Source organism: Podarcis liolepis (assembly GCF_965112155.1).
Source record: "Podarcis liolepis genome assembly, chromosome: 1".
Taxonomy (NCBI): Eukaryota; Metazoa; Chordata; class Lepidosauria; order Squamata; family Lacertidae; genus Podarcis; species Podarcis liolepis.
Window position 1 is genome coordinate 52,364,229 of NC_139554.1, and position 16,455 is coordinate 52,380,683.

The 16,455-nt window shown below is 43.6% G+C and overlaps 1 long non-coding RNA gene across 1 annotated transcript; it reads right to left on the bottom strand.

Moving 5' to 3' along the window:
* Positions 1 to 3,726: 3,726 nt before the first annotated feature.
* LOC310689214 lies at positions 3,727 to 15,144 on the bottom strand. The gene is made up of 3 exons (XR_014517405.1): positions 14,876 to 15,144; positions 9,102 to 9,203; positions 3,727 to 3,785 (listed from the first exon to the last, which is right to left on the bottom strand). It is a non-coding gene; the product is annotated as an uncharacterized lncRNA (long non-coding RNA).
* Between the last annotated feature and the right edge of the window lie 1,311 nt (positions 15,145 to 16,455).

Sequence of the window (16,455 nt, forward strand, 5' to 3'; positions counted from 1 at the left end):
TTTTTTGACCATAGGAACGCATTAATTGATTTTCAATGCATTCCTATGGGATTTCGTGATTCGCAAGACGAAAAATTCGCTAGACGACAAAAATTGCGGAACGAATTAATTTCGTCTTGCGGGGCACCACTGTATTCTAATCCAAGAAATATAACAATGATCTTAATTAATACATTACTGCCTGACATTAAATTCCAACTGAGCTTTTTATGCTTATTATGTTGATGATGCTCATATGTGCAGAGAAGCATCTTAAGGCACGGGGGGGGGGGGGGAGACAGCCCATACCAATCTTCCTCTCTCGCATCAGGGTTATACGTTTCTCCATTGGCAAATTGCTTTCTATGTCTGGCTGTGGTGTGGAGAAGGAAGGGGGGGGGGAGGAGAGAGGCTAACTCCAAGGTCTGTGAAAGTGCTTGAAAGGTTGTGTTAGATGAAATCTTCTAGGGCCTCTGGACAGCAGGGAAAAGTGGCCTATCAACTTGAAAATGAAAGAAGCTAATATGGCAAAAAGCAGGCACTGGTGTGTGTGTGTGTGTGTGTGTGTGTGTGTGTATATATATGATGCAGGCAAAGTGTTTACTCCAGCTGTGTTTAAAAGAAAATGTGATAAAGCAACACCATGGTGGTGTGAGCCGCCCTATGGGTCCCTGCAGACATACTGTTCGGTATAGTTCCTGACAGACACTAGTAATTTTGTGAAGTCAATGCCTATATCACAGCCCAAACTCCCCTTACTGAAAATAAGAGAACTTTGTTCTTTCAAACTCTTTTCCAGCCGAAACAGGAGAGGCCTGGGAGCTTTGCATGTGGGGCCTGTGCTCCCAGTTCTGTGATTCTATTGCCAGGAACAGCCAAATACATTTTGCTGCCTGAGGTGATGGACAAAATAGTGCCTCGCCCCCAGTGCTATTTTTCTAGAAAAAGAGGTGCCAGAACTCACTATGAATGCCTCCCTCGTTCTCTCAGAATGGCATTGGCGCCCACCTGAGAGGTGCCGGAACTGACTTCCATTGAGTTCCCGCTGAAAAACAAACAGAACCCTGCTCACCCCTGTTTAATGTACAGAAGCTGGCCAACCTGGCAACTGAATCTTGTAGGACAGTATTCTCCACCCCATCAAAGGACAACAGGCTAGTTTAGGCACCATGTATCTCTGCATGGGAACGGCCCCTAGGTCTGCTGCCACAAGGGATGCAGGAGGGGGAATCCACTGAACTTGGATTTCAAAGTGGATTCACCCAGTTCACGCCTGGCAGATCAAGAACTGGACTGAGTCATGAGCCCACTGTATAGTCCACTTTAGAATCTGCAATCCTGCAGATCACGCTATGAGGCGGTTGGAGGGCTAGAGTGTTTCCTCTATCCATTTAATGCACAACAACAAAATGCTTCACAAAGCTCCAGGAGTCACCCAGATGCTCACAGTCTGGAGCTGGGGACAGCTGCTGTCCCCCTCTGCATTCAATGCCCTCTGAGAGCAACAAAATGTCATCAGGTGCTGTCATTCCCAGGGAGGACTACCTGTGTTCCAGCATTTTCCAAACTTGGGTGTCCAGCTGTTTTTGGACAACAGTTTCCATCCTCCCTAACCACTGGTCCTCCTAGCTAGGGATGATGTGAGTTGTAGTCCCATAACAGCTGGAGACCCAAGTTTGGCGAACCCTGCCCTATTTTGCTCAAAGAATGTGGCAACAAGCCACTCTAAGCTGTGAGCAGGAGGGTGATGTCTGAAGCTTGTAAAAGGGGTAGAATAGAGCACAGTGGTGGGACTGCAGAACTTGGATTACCTCAGAAGTATTGCTGTTTAATTCATTTACATGCAGAATTTGAAGGATTTTCTCTTCAAAGCCTGCAATGAGATGATACTTACTTAGCACTGTCCCCATGTAGAATTGGGACTGTAATGGGCCTATCCATACCTAGCTGCCCCCAGGGATATATGAAAGCAGCAATTTTCATTCTGACCTATATTCACCATAATCAGCGCTGTTTCATTCCACTTCAGTTCTGTTTCTGCTAACAGTAGTTTCTTATTTGCCCTGCTGTCTACTCTTTTGTAAATCCTGTTGTATTTTTGTCATAACCATTCTTACTGACGCACCTCAGCCCTGCAGAAAGCAGAATTTAACATCCCCAGCAGCAGCTGGTGGGTGGGCTAAATCCTGCTTTGATGGCTGCATGCACGAGTTCTTCTACTCAACCCTGAAGAAAGCCATTACAATGCAAAGGAAATGTCAAAGCAATTTAAAAAACAATGCCATTATGTATAATATGCAAGATTCTATTTAAAACAACAACAGTAAGAACAATGTTGTGATGGGTATTGCTTTGACTGATTCCTGACCATAGATGAACGTGCAAACCACAGCAATTTCAGCTTTTGGATTTATTTACAACAGGCTCAACCTCAGCCCTCCAGATGTTTTGAGGCTACAATTCCCATCATCCCTGACCACTGGTCCTGCTAGCTAGGGATCATGGGAGTTGTAGGCCAAAGACATCTGGAGGGCCGAGGTTGAGTGTTATGTACTGAGTTGAATAGGATCCAAAATGCAGCAGTCTGATTGGTCCTAGTACAATAGGATTCAGAATGCAGCAGTCTGATTGGTCCTAGAACAATAGGATTCAGAATGCAGCAGTCTGATTGGTCCACAGGAGCCACCCAATCCAGCTCCAGGTGGAAGTGAATCCGCAACCTGATTAGCCTACAGGAGAATCCCGGAAATAGCCAATCACGTGGGGCCCATTGTATAAATAATGTACATAAAGCAGACATTCTAGGGGAACTTCCATTCCTCCTCACCACTATGAGCGGAATAAAGAGCATGAAGTGCACTCTCGACTCCGAGTATATTTCATTTAGGAAGCCTGATTTACAACATAATTCTCTGACAACCCCAGCTGCCACTGCCTCTCTTACTGCCTGAAGTGACTGTCTCAGTCTACCTAATGATAGGGTCAGCCCCATCTACTGCTGAACTACAGCCCTTCCAGGTCAGACTGGGCAAACATCTCCCATTTCAAGGCACTAAGAGTATGTACTCTTAGGCTACAGAAGCACTGAAAAATTTATTGGAGGAAATGCTTGATCACAGGTCCTTGGCATATGGCAACCTGGCATATTTTCTCCAAACTGTGTTGTCTTTATACTCTCAATAGTTTAAATAACTGTGAAGGACCTTGTTGTTTAACCTTTCTCAGACTGGAATGGAGAAGTGACTTAGCTGGATACTAAGTGTCAGACTGAGAAAGAACGGGTGTTTTTGTTTATTCAGTTGTAAAATCTTAGATCCTTATGAGTAATCCTTCTTTTCCTGTTTTCCAACAGATGAAGCATACACAGTTCAACTCACTGTTTAGCACTTTTCCTCCCATATTGATTCCTGTTAAACAAAATAAAATTCTCCTTATTAGACTAGGGAGTGGATGAAACAGTAGTGACCTCTTGGGAGAGGACAAATGGGATTGAAGAGAGAGTATGAAAACAAAAGATGCACATGCATCTACCAATGAGCCAGGCCACAAAGAGCTGAGGCTGACACCCCAAAACCATGTTGGGGCAGAATAATATTTTAGGATTTTATTTGTTAGGCAACTCGCACAATTTTGGCAGACTGGTAGGCCAAGCAGGATTTAGTATCCAAAATATCTAAGTCAAATAGAGGTGACAAGAGATGAAGTTATTGGGCTAATGTATAAATTAATTTTTTTACAAGTCAGCAATTCAGCTAGCATCCACTTGAGAGCAATTAGAGAACTTTTGGTGTGGAATTTTTGATTTCCTAAGAAAAATAGGGAACACATGACTCTTTATTGGAGGATTGGACCCAGAGACCATAGAACCATAGATTTATAGAGTTGGAAGGGACCACTAGGATCATCTAGTTCAACCTCCTGCAATGCAGGGATCTTCTGCCCAGCATGGGGCTCAAATCCACAACTCTGAGATTAAGGGTTTTATGTTCTACCAGTTGAGCTATACCAGAGCTTCCATATAAATACCGAAAGCTAACCAAACCCAATCTGTAACAGTCAAGGTTAACCCCAAGCAGAGTAATTTCAGTTAGGAGAGGTGTGCATATTTAGGAAATGCATGTTCAGGCATTTGTCTGAACATACAAGTGTTTGAAGTGTGGACAGGGATGCACACACAATCCCAATGCACAATGTCCTCATAGAATCATAGAATTGTAGAATCAGAGGAGAGGGCACCCAAATGAGCATCTAGACCAAACCCCCTGCAATCACAGCTCATGTGTGTTCTTTCCACCTGGGCTTTCCCTGATGTTTCCATGTTGCACAGGGAAATATTTTACGGGGCTTCTACTCATGTTCATTGGGATGTGAGTAGGACCCTCCAGACAACTGGGAACCCTAATAAAGCAGGATCACGCAAACAACTCAAGTTCAAGTGAATACTTTCGAATGCCTCATGCAGACCTTCCTTATGCAATAAAAAGGTCAGGGACTAAGCATTGGGGTGGTGTGTATGGGGACATTGGGATAGGGCTTGCATACCCACACCTGTCTCTTTCCACACCTTGAGCATTTGAATGTTCAGGCAAACACCCGAAGATGCCTTATATTATATCTAGAATGCTAAGAAACATGGTTCTATCAGTTTGGTTTCAGTACATGTACATTTATGAATGTTTATTCTCTATTTGAGACCTTAGAATTCTTATAACACTACCCTCTCTGTTTTCTTGTGGCTTCAGTTGGGGCGTGTAACAGATTGCATGTGGCATACACAAGGCGTGGGCTGCAAGAAATACTGTAGGAGGGAGTTAGGGAGGGAATCCTGGAGGTCAGCCAAAGGTTCCATGAATAAATGGAATTCATTGATATTGTTTGCACACCATATCAAGACAAAATGCACAAATACTTTCAAACTCAAACTCAAAAAAAAGTGTAATACATGATAGACAAAGTTTTACATGTATTCACTCTACAAAAAATAAAACTAAATATAGAAAAAAAATACAGGTCAGTAAGTTTATGTGCTGAAAACTCAGAGTATCTGAAGCAGTTAACTAGCTCCATATATCTTTTCCTAAGACTGGAAGCCTTCAAGAGTCACATATCAGTTAGATTCTTCTAATTGATCTGATAAGAATTTTAAGGTCTTAGATATATAATAAATGTTCATAAATGTACCAACCAAGCAAGTACAGGAAGACCGACCTGAAACCATTTTTGGCTCCCAAACTGACCAAATGTTTTCTCTGCAAGGTCAAAGGAAAATGGAAAAGCATCCCCATTGTCTTTTCCTTCACAAATCCTGTCTTAAGGGTATGTCTGTGTATGAATAGGGTGAGCCTGTGACCTGGCTCAGGAACTAAGTATTTATCATTGCTTATCAAGACTGGCCAGACTCCCCAGGGTATCCAATCAAGTAAGCATTAACAGGTAGACTGTCAGACAAGATAAACAAGGTACTCACATTTTTGCTGTAGACCCCGTTCTCTTTGATGTAGGCATGATGTATCTGGGGGGTGGTCTTATGTTACACTCCTTCTGTGATGTATATATGATGTATGGAGCAGTGGTCTTGAGCTCCAGGACAGGGAATTTGAAATATCTATATAAGGGCAGGCACACCTTTGTTCGGGGTTCCTCCTCTTTTCCTGCATGTAAGGGGAGCACCCTGTTGCAACAGATCAATAAAGATCAGGCTTACTAGCTGCTTTGCTTCTCAGTATTCTCTGGTTGGCCTCTGTTATTTTCTCCTACCAATAGGAACCTACGTAAGGACTCTATATGGGCTGTTAGATACCTCATAAGGGAAAAAGGGCAGATTTTGTTTACAACATAGAAACCTTAATTATACTTTCACTTTCAAACGTGTCATTTTCTTCAGAAGAGGACTCTAGGGGAGGAATTCAAAACACTCTCCTAGGAGCAAGTTCTGCAGCAGGGTGCTCTAATAGAGCGGTCTTAACCCCCAGAATGTTGACTATTTGAGGGGTTAGGTTATGCAAGTAATATCCTTCCAAAGGTCTATCCCAGTTGGGCAGAGCCTTGCTAAATGGACCTCCCCATCTTGGGATCGCACTGCTCATAGAATTCTCCAGTGTCAAAATAAAATTAGTACCCAAGATTATGGTGGGTCACGTACTGCATTGTTGCTGTCCTACAACCATGTTTTTGGCTTGTATGGCTCCAAATCTCCCCAACCGAGCAACTCTTTCTATCTGTTCAGAATGAGGTCATGTGCAAACTTTTCAGCATTTCATTTTCAAGACAAATTACAAGTCCCTTTCATATCAATGCTGACATTTCGCACCTACTAGCTGATATATAACACCTGAGGAAAGGGCAGCTCTATGAATCTGTGCTCCAGCAACCGGTACTCTTTGCTTAAAGGTGTTTCTTCTTACATTTCTAAATGAATTCAGCATCGGCTACTGGGAATCCATGATAAAGTAATAAATCGTGTGTGTGTGTGTGTGTGTGTGTGTGTGTGACATAAACCAGAAACCCTCTGGAACTACAGTCACCTGCCAGTGAAGGCAGATCTTTGGGAGCCTAAATTCACCCATTTGAAATATGCTGCCAGGAGACCACATGTGGTAGACTGAATAATTAGACATAGGACCAAACTGGATGTGGTGTTAATTATGTGCAAGCATTTTACAAGCAAGTAGGCTTTGGGGGTGGAGAGGGCACCCTCTCTACCTCCTTTAATGGTTAAGCTTCAATTCTCTCACCCCACCCACCACAGTCCTTCTGCTGGAAATCACTTGCCTGAAACTGAAGTTTGCACAAGGAGGTAAGCCTGGCATGGGTGGGGAGCTGGGTAGGAGGCTCCTTCCCAATGCAAACAACAACTTTGTGTGGCAATTTTGGCTGGGACTCCAGTGGAAGGCAAGGATTAAACTTTAACTCATCCAGCCCCTTTGAACCTGCTGCTGTTTACACTACAAAAAAGGGCACGCTCACTGCTCACTGCAGCCTCACATTTAAAGCCACTTCTAGTTGAACTTTTCCGAGGGGAGAAATGGGAAAATAGGATGGATTAGGACTTCGACAGGATTGTCCAACATGACTGAATTTCTAATCAATCTCATTTCTTCTTCTTCACTACATTCCTGTGGTCACTTACCTGGGAAGAATGTTCTGACGACGACGACGACGACGACAACAACAACAACAACAACAACAACAACGACAACGACAACGACAACGACAACGACAACGACAACGACAACGACAACGACAACAACAACAACATTTGTGCCCCAACCATCTGACTGGGTTGCCTCAGTCACTCTGAGCGGCTTTCAGCATATACAGAAACATAATAAAATATTTAAAACGTCCCTGTCTTCAGTATGAGCTGTTCGACAGTGGAACAGACTCCCTCAGCAGGTGGTGGACTCTTCTGCATTGGAGGTTTTTAATCCCTCTGTAATGGATGAGATTCCTGCATTGCAGGGGGTTGGGCTCGATGACCCTCTGGGTCCCTTCCAACTCAAACATTCTACACTTCTAAGCAAGCCCCATTGAACTCAGTGGGGATTGTTTCTGATTAGATCTGTGTAAGATTGCTCTGTAAGTACTTTGAGATGGATTCTGACAGAAGTGGACCACCAACAGGAAAACATCCAAAAGAAGATGCACCAGAAACATGACCTTTCTTGGAGAAGGGTTGTAGCAAAGTGACAGAGCATCTGCTTTGCATGTGGAGGGTCATAGGTTCAATCCCTGGAATCTCTAGGTCAGACTGAGAAACTTTCCTGGCTGAAAGCCTGAAGAGGTGTCACCGATCAGTGTAGACAATATGGAGCTAGATGGACCAATGGGAAGAGGGCTTCCTCTGTTTTGGTGTCACATTTATAGTCTTCCTATGATATTGTAGCTCGGTGGTAGAGCATTTGGAAGTTCCCAGGCAGGATTAGGAGGCTATCCTGCCTGAAACCCTGAAGAGGCACTGCCAAGCCATGTAGACAATACAGTCATGCATTGGAAGTCGAACAGAATCCATTCTGGAAGATCCTTTGACTTCCAAAATGTTCGGAAATCAAAGTGTAGCTTCCGATTGGCTGCAGAAAGCTCCTGCAGCCAATTGGAAGACACAGAAGCCCTGTCAGATGTTCGGCTTCCAAAAATAGTTCGCTAACCAGAACAGTCATTTCCAGGGTTGTGGCGTTTGGAAGCCAAAATGTTCAAGAACTAAGCTGTTCAAAAACCAAGGTATGGCTGTACATTGACTTAGTCTGACTCAGTATAAGTATGATGGCCTGGGACTCAGGCTTGGACTCGGAACCAAAGGAGTCTCAGTCTGCACTGGATCCTTTGCCTCAGGCAGCATCTGAACCAAGTCTGGGGTCTGGTCCTGAAGAGTTCCAGTCTGCACAGGTTCCCCTGCAACAAACCCCAGCTGGGCCGAGTCAGGGGCCTGAGTCTGCCCTGGCTCCAGATGCGGAGATTACCTCGTTGCCTTCAGCTGGGCCTTCACTTACAGCTGCTTCACTACCGGTTTGGTCAGGGGAGGCTGAGGCAGCCCCTGGGTCTAGTAACCCACTGACGTCTCCCGAGCTGCAGAGACTAAGGTCTGAGAGAAGGAGAGACCTGAGTACTCGCAGGAGGAGTGCGCAGGCGAAACAGGGAGGTGAGTCATCGGGGGGTCAGGACCAGTCATTACCCCGACAAACATAAAAGGCTGTTGGACCCCGCCCAAGGTTACGGGAGCAACATTGCTGTATGCCAGAGATCCTGTACCTGTCCTTGCCTGGTTTCCTGCCTCATCTCCTGCCTTGACCCTGTCAGACTGACTCCTAGTGGAACCTACGGATTCTGGACTGGACCTGGACCACGGTTCTCGGGTTATCCCCAGGCCCAGCACAGTAAGGCAGCTCCCTATTTCCCTGGTTTATTCAGGATCACAAAAATAAGATAGCCACACTTGTGATACATTTTGTTTTCAGCTGGTAGCCAAGTCCTTCCTCATTGCTGTTTAGCACATGAAGCAGTGAGCTAGTAAAATAACTAAGTTGCAGAGCCAGCGTGGGTGTCCTATATATGCCAGCATCGTTTCACAATTACAACCTGATGTTTGACTTGTTCTGTAGCACATTGGACTACAGCTCACCTACCAGTGACTTACGCAAGTCACGCTTCTCGTGCACATCAGCGCTTCCTGCAGTAAAGGTGTGTGTGGACAAGCAATGAAGCCCTCAAGGTGACAGCTGTATTGTCTGAGGAACAGAACAAGGCCACGTAATTAAAATGTGAACTGAAATGTTGAATGTTAAAAATAAGAGAGAGAATGGTTAGCAAGCACAATGGCATATAAATATAAAATTCCAGAGGATTCCACACTCCCCATACATTTTCAAGACATGCAACCTGTTTGAGCTTCAGACAGATTTCTACATCCAAATATCACCTCATTGAAATCCCTCGGAGGTATCGGAGTGGCCACATGAAGAATACCATCTGTACACCACAGTTTTAAACTTCAAGAGCATGTAGAGAAGAGTTTTCAGTACAGTGGTACCTCAGGTTACAAACGCTTCAGGTTACATACGCTTCAGATTACAGACTCCGCTAACCCAGAAATAGTGCTTCAGGTTAAGAACTTTGCTTCAGGATGAGAACAGAAATCGTGCTCCAGCGGTGCAGCAGCAGCAGGAGGACCCATTAGCTAAAGTGGTGCTTCATGTTAAGAACAGTTTCAGGTTAAGAACGGACCTCCGGAACGAATTAAGTTCTTAACCTGAGGTACCACTGTAATGTGTGGACAGATTCATTGCTTGGGAAGTCAGGCATTTATTGGCCAGGATAAAGTATTAACCATCTGCATGAAGCCGTTATTTAAATTTGTGCTGTTTGTTTTGGGGATTTGTAACTAATGTGAGAATGCCTGCCTCAAGCCTCCAGGACATTGCTTTCAATTTCATTTCAAAAATCCCTAAAAACACTTCAGTGGGGAAATGTCAGACATCAAGTTAGCAAGTCTAGGCAAAGATGTGTGCATAAGGATTTGATATGCACCTCTGCAAATTGGGCTGGAAGGGTACATACAGTGCCTGCCTTCATATACAGAAGCAGAAAATTACTTGCTTTTTGTGGGTTGGGGAGTTGGAACCTGAGATTCTAAAAAATTCAGATTTTATGACAGATGACATTTAATTTAAGCCAGACCTCAGTTCCAGTACATGTTAGCTGGAATATGAATGGATGTGTGTTAATATTTTCTGCAAACCTTCCACTTGCACCTCTGCCCTGCTCCTGTTCTAAAGTTATATTCAAAACATAGGACATTCTCTATTGCTTCCTCTCAGTGGAAAAGCTTACTATCGATTTCAGCTGGGATCATACAGCCAAGCTTGTTTTTACTGCTAGAGAAACACTTATCTGTATGATTTCTGCTTGAAATCGCTGATATTGAGCTACATGTTTTGATTCACAAGCTGGGGTAGGGCCTAGCAGCATTGTCAGCAAGTCAACATATGAGTGAGTGGCATGGTTTTCAGGGCTTCAGTCACAAACTAGACCACAAAAAGCAGACATGTATTTTCATAATTGCAGATTCATTGGGAGGTATGCCTGAACTGAATCCGAACACTCCATCTTTGTCTAGCCTTGGCTATGGCACCTAGGTTATCTGTATTATTTTAAATTAAAAGGTCAGGAATCCTATCTACTAGGGCTGGGTGGATAGAATTTCTGTAAGAAATCACTAGCACAGGTGTAATTTCTTACACAGCTTTGGGTCCCTGCATCTTTTGGTTTAGCAAAACTGTCTGTATCCGCAGAATCACAAAATCAGAATGAGCCCATTCTTTGTAGAGGGAGACTTGGAAGATATACTGTACACCAGGGCCGACCCTATCATTAGACAGAGTGAAATGGCTTCCTAGGCAGATGATGCTGCAGCTGAAGTCCCAGACCTGTGTTCCCTAATTCAGACTGCTGCATCTTGCACTTTGCCTCAGGTGGCGAGGTGTCTGGGTTTGGCACTGGCGAGCACAAGACTGCCCTGCCTTTCCTCTCTTCCCTTAAAATCAGGGCTGTGCCGCGCAACAGGGCAAGCCATCTTGTGGAAGCATCAAGCGGAGCTGGATGTCTGGAAATGTCTGAGTACTGAGGGAAACCCTTTTTTCTTTTTCTTTTAAGTGTTGGCCCTAGCAGGGAAGAAGAGGTGCCCACTGCCCTACACTTCAGAGAGCACCATGTACCTGTGACTGACACTGCTTCAAATTGCACAGTCTCATTTGAGTGGTAGATCTGAACATTAGGTGGCTGAGATATTAGTCTACTAATATGGGAGAAATTATAGGGTGAGACATATAAATGAGAGAGTGCAGCAGAAACACCAGTAGCTGCAGCACTGCATTCAGTTGATGCATCTGAATGCAGCCAGGAATTCCTTGAATCTGTTTAATTGGAAAACGGACACGTTGGAAAGCTACTGAGTTGTAAGATTCAGCTGTTCACCCAGGGTCTACTGAGCGGTGTTCAGAGGATTGCCGAAAGCTTTTTTTAATTACACATTGTTGTGGCCACAAATTAAAACCCACCCCCAGATTAATTAGTTAAGGGCACAACAGGCAGTAACTTTAGGGATGTAGGGTTGTTCAAGGTCTGCCACCATGTCGGCGGTGTGCATGCATCAGCTCCTTTCTCTCTTTCTTGATGCAAAAGAAAACTGACAATGGCTTTTCCTTCCTGTTTGTATCCAGAGCTGACACAGAACAAAAGCCATTCTGAAAGGCAAGATCTAAGAGTCAGAATCATAGGCAACTGAAGCAGATCATGCTCCGTCAGCGTCAGGGTCCAATACACTTGCATCTCCAACAATATTGATAGATCTTGGGATTTATTTGTTTGTTAATGGCATTTTAGTAAGTTGCACTAGAGAACATGTGATCAGGGCTAGCCCACATATGAGGCAAGGTGAAGCAGTTATTAAAATGACTGAGGAAATATTGGACAACTGCATAGGCCTGTCAACATACTTAGGTTTCCAAGAGATTCCTGAAGCTCAAACGTGATGAATATTCCACAGCATGGGACTGGTGACAGCGAATCTCCAACTTCTAGTGGAGGCCAGAAAGGCCTCTGCAGCACAGGGGACAACTAGCAGCTCTCCTTCAGATGATCTCACTGACAGAGCTGGGATATATTATTGTCAAAGCTTGATAAAGTAATTATGATGAAAAAGAGAGGAAATGTTTCCAATGCCTTTTCCTTCTAGCAATGAATGTTTGCTTTTGCTTATCACATTTTGTTCATCTTTCACTAAGACAACGCCTCCTTTTCCTCCAAGGCGCACTGACGGAAGCTTTGCAGTATGTCTAGTTTCTTAAAAGTCATCAATAAATTAATCTATCAATTAAATGCCAGGTAATTAGCCAGCTAAAAATCTTTAATCAATTGAATGCCCTAATCAAAAGTCACTCTGAAACCCAAGGCAATCAAGAGGCATTTGTATGGCGAACAAACAAAAGAATCCATCTTCGTCTGGGCTTCTCAAGGGCTCGAGAATAAGAAAGCAAATAGTGCCACATTAATAGTTCCTTCAAGGCAATGCCTCTCCCATTTTATCACTGAAAAGGGGTGGAAAATGCTACTATTGGGGTGGATGATAGAAAATCCAGCTCTGGCAGAGCTGGAACATAGAATTCCAAGGTGGAATCAGTCAAATGATTCCATTTTATATTATACAAAATTCTGTGTTGCTCTCTTGCTAGCCTCTGCAGGAATCACAGAGAGACTGCATGATGTCTTCATCATCTTTTGCACAGGTTTTTTTTTTAAAGGGATTAGATGAGGATTAAACACAAACAGAAAGCATGTCCAGGACTGTGGGTGCTCACGAAAAGGGCATTAACCTCACCTACAGTGGTTGTGTGTGAAGATGAATACCTATTGGGAAAGATTTCTTTTTTAAAATCATAACACACTGAATATATCCCATGCTGGGAAAACCTGAAAACCTACTGCACTGATGATGCGCCTATTGAGGCCAAAGTCTAGAAAGATATGCCATTCAGAAATTCTCTTTTTGATTCTGTCTGGTATGAATTCACCCTAAGTTCTGTGAACAAAGAATGTCAGAAGTTCTCTGAAGACTGCACTTCATACAAATGTTGGTCTATACAAAAGATGACAGCTCCAGTTACAAGGTGGGATGCTAAAACTCAAATATCCCTTGTTGTTTTCAGTAGTAACTCCTTGTTTAATCTTATATCCAGTTCACACTCCTGATTTCCAAAACCTCAGATCTCTCTGGTCCATGCCTTGTTTATACTCTGCATCAGCTTCACTATCCTGGTCGATGAGGATTTTCACCTGGTTTCAGGTTATACTGAAATTTAAACTGGCCGGTATACATTTAGTTGGAACCCTACTGTGTTAAGAAGGTGACTGAGAGAAGCGGCTGAAGATTTGGCTGAAATTGGGGTTGGGAAAGGCTTACAGGTTTCATTGGGGTATCCTACCTTAATACTTAAAATTTAAGAATTGCCCAAATACCTCTTTATGTATTGCATGGAAGGGAACCAATTCCTTTGGAAAGACTGCACCACAGATGGAAACTCACTGGGATGTGCCCTCCGTTTTTTTTAAGAGGATCCAAACCCCGAGCATTTTTGCTCCTGTAAATACAAGATAAGAAGTTGATCGTCTGCCCTGTGGAATTGAGTTGCAAAACAGTTCTTGAGGGAAGCATTGTTTGTGTTGTTTTGTTATACGCAAGAAATTAAGATACCATGCCTGTGTTGAACTGTGTGCTTCTGAATTACCCCTATTATTGTTGTTACCATTACATTTCCAATTGTACTGAGCAGTCAGTAGGAGCAGCCATTACAGCATTCAACCAAGACGACTATTGCCAAGAATTGATACACAAAGGGCTTTTTATTTAGGTCTACCCGACTTGTTTTGTGGATGAACCTTTTGGTATATGTAAGCTGTCCGTTCTTTCACTTTTTAATTCCCTTTTCATTCCATATGAAAATAAAGTCCCAACCAATACATTTTGGCACATGAGATCACTGGTGGAGGAAAAGGAGTGGGGGGGAAGCACACTGCCCCATGATCCCTGTGGGGTGCCATCGTGGCTACCCCCTGCCCGTGCTGGGTGCCACGCCCCCAGAACGGACGCCAGCCCCACCCCTGCCTGCCCTCCACCCCCCAGTGCCGGAGCATGAAGCTCCGCCACTGCATGAGGTGGACCCCAAAATGGCACCCCCCTCCTTGCCAAGGAAGGAGAGGTGAAGGAAGATCTATACAGTACAGTATCAGGAACAGGGGGTGGGGAACAAAGATCAACAACAGGATCCTGCTGCCTGAGGCAGCTGTTTCACCTTGCCTCATGGATGAGCTGGCCCTGGTCCCACCACCCAGTATCTGAAGAATGTTAGCAAAGGATGTTTTCTTGCAAACTATTAGCTTCCTATTTCTCTATCTATCTATATATCATTCTCTCGTCTATCTACCACAGGTATTTATACACAGGTTGTCTATTTTCTCTTAAAATACAGTATGTAAATTTTTCACAAAACTGCTCTTCTCCCTTAGACTAATATAGAAAATAGTATCTTAATATGATCTTTCATTTGAGACACAATATTTAGTATCTTCCATTTACTGCAATTCTCTCTTTCCAATTGACCGTTCCCCTATATTACTGGGAATCTCCTCAGTGCAGAATCAAGTGTTTCCAATTATTTCTATACCAGCACCTTAGCTATTTGTCTTTTTTGTCCACTATCCATTTTGGCCACTGGCAGAAGAGTTACGATCAATTTGCTTGGTCATAATTGGCTTGGTGTCTCAGATAAAACTTGGAGATTCCTCCATGGTTCTCTTCCTCTAAACGCCCCCCCCCCCCGCCGCCACATCCACGCCAGAAACTTACATTTGGAGGAAGTACAGCAAGGATAGCCAAAGTGGTACCCTACAGATATACTTGACTCCAATTCCCATCAGCCTCAGCTGAGCCAAGGATGATGGGAGTTGGAGTCCAAAACATCTAAAGGGCACTACACTGGCCCTTTAGCAGCAAGAGAGACAGTGGCAGAGGTCTCATCCTTACGTTCCTTGCCTTCTCGAGAGCAACGGAGACTTCTGGATATGCTTGGATGTGTTTGTTGCGTTGCTCTGACAGCCTTGGAGACCTGTTGTACAAATGATAATGATAACAATTATAGTAATTTAAAAATATATTCACTTATGACATAAACATACCTGGCTTTTATAATGTTTGAGTTTTCAGCCTTATTTTTGAAATAAATAAATAAATAAATAACATCTTATCTCTGTATTCAGGAAACATATCTTTTCCCACTTAGATGACCACTTCATGCATCTGAGGATACGGATCCTGGCTCACAAAAGATGAGGCCACAATAATTTTTTTAGTCGTGGTGATGCTGCAAGGCTCTTTCGTGTTTTTGCTCCATCAGCCTGACATGGGCTGCTCCTTCTTGATGGTTTTCCTATTTGCTATGTGATTAATCTCTAGGAACTTGAGTTCATTTGGAGCCTGGACATTTTTCATACCAAATGCTTTGGCATGTAAATGATTTTCAGACATGCACACATATTTTTTGAAGACATTTATAATAATGACACTTGACGGTAGGGTGGCGGGGGGACAACCTGTTAATTCCTGTGAGCTGGAAACATTTTAGATCCATCTCATTTAAAAAGTCTATATTGTCTGGAGATTTTCAAATAAGGCCAAGGTTTCAAATGCAAGGAGAAGTGTATAAATAATATATATACACACCATATGTTTGATAGAAGTTTCAACAAGTGCATGAGAAGAAGGCATTCTGCTCTCTCCCCCAAATGGGATTATGCAGTGGCGTTGTGGTCTAAACCACGGAGCCTAGGGCTTGCCAATTGGAAGGTTGGCGGTTCGAATCCCCACGACGGGATGAGCTCCCGTTGTTTGGTCCCTGCTCCTGCCAACCTAGCAGTTCGAAAGCACATCAAAGTGCAAGTAGATAAATAGGTACCACTCCGGCGGGAAGGTAAACGGCATTTTTGTGCACTGCTCTGGTTTTGGCAGAAGCGGCTTAGTCATGCTGGCCACATGACCTGGAAAAACTGTTTGCGAACAAACGCTGGCTCCCTCGGCCAGTAAAGCGAGATGAGCACCGCAACCCCAGAGTCGTTCGCAGCTGCACTTAACTGTCAGGGGTCCTTTACCTTTATCTTTTTATGACTTTTAAACAAAAATGAGAGGGTGAATCAGATCATATTCAAAGGCAAATCACCTGCTAATGATGCTTTGTGTTACAATCCCTTCCATTCTCATGCACATAATGCTATCTCAGTTCAAAGTTGTTAATGTTCTCACTTGGTGAGTGCTAGTTTGGGGTAGAAATGTGGGGCATAGCTTGCAGGGGGAATACTATTTTAAATGTAGATATAATACTTCACAATAGTTAAAAAGGTAAATATGTCATCCATTGGTTTATAACAAGTTAT